This window comes from Mycetomoellerius zeteki, unplaced genomic scaffold (assembly GCF_001594055.1).
Source record: "Mycetomoellerius zeteki isolate Tzet28-1 unplaced genomic scaffold, Tzet1.0 scaffold345, whole genome shotgun sequence".
Lineage (NCBI taxonomy): Eukaryota > Metazoa > Arthropoda > Insecta > Hymenoptera > Formicidae > Mycetomoellerius > Mycetomoellerius zeteki.
The window spans coordinates 34886-36228 of NW_017257333.1; positions in this window are offsets into that span (position 1 = coordinate 34886).

Here is a 1343-nt window from a genome sequence, read left to right on the forward strand (position 1 = left end):
TCAGCAGAGAAAGCAGCTTTGCAACTGTTGTAAAATTCTTCAATACGATTGGTTCTTGCTTTTGGTTCCTGACAGATCTAAATGTATAAACCAATCATATTGAAGAATTTTACAACAGTTGCAAAGCTGCTTTCTCTGCTGAACGCAGCCAATAATTGAATGAGCGTCTATTGCTATTGGTATATTCTTCTAGATTCATTATGGATCTAAAGGTCTATGCCAATCATAGACAATAATTACTGAATGCTCACTTAACCATTTGTTGCGTTCAACAGACTCAACTGTTGCGGAGCAGATCAGTGAGTTCTCGCTGCTATTTGATAATATAGATTTTTAAACATAATTTGTTTCTCTGCGACCAATGTTTAAAAAATTTTTGTAAAAATTCTTATATAATCTTATAATAGTTTCAAGAATTTTTCTTATTTTTTAATAAAAATTTCTGAAAAAGATATCTCTTAAACTTTTTCAGATTTTATAAATATTTTAAAATTCACGTGTATAAAGATTTTGAGAAAAAATATAAATTATGCTTCTGTTTTAATTCACAGTGATTGAAGTTCTTTCATTGGACTAACTAATCCTGTGTTGAATTGGACAACCGGATGCCACTCAGTTACATTTAAAATCATCATGGAGGTAACGCATTTCCAATCTAATATATCAACTAACGAATAAATTTTTTCGTTCTAATTATTTAAATTCGATATATTCAATATAATGTCTATTCATGTATTGTGGAATATACAGTTTCTGATAGATTGAAATTCTTATTCTCTGATCTCTGTTCCTTTTATTTTGCGCAGCTCCTGAAGGTGAAATCACACGGTGCGGAAAAAACTGTGGAATAAAGAATGCGTCATTGAAGCAACCAATCAGCGCTGTTCGGAATAGCGCTTGATTGGTTGCTTCAATGACGCATTCTCTATTCCGCAATCTTTTTCCGCACCGTGTGATTTCATCTTCATGGTTCCTGCACACTGGACGCGGAAACGCTTGCCGCGCTACAAAATGTGACGCAGTAGTCAATAAGCTTACAGCTCCTAAAGCTGGTTCTACATTAGTCGCATCGCAGCGTCGCAAGCGTTGCGGTCCAATCAACATCAAGCTAGCTCGACTCTGATTGGATCACAACGCTTGCGACACGCTTGCGACATTGCGATGCGACTAATGTAGAACCAGCTTAATATAGAACCAGCTTTAAGCTGGTTCTACATTGATTGCATCGTAGCGTCACAAGCGTGTCGCAGGCGTTGCAGTCCAATCAGAGTTGAGCTAGCTTGACGTTGATTGGACCACAACGCTTGCGACGCTGCGATACGACTAATGTAGAACCAGCTTTA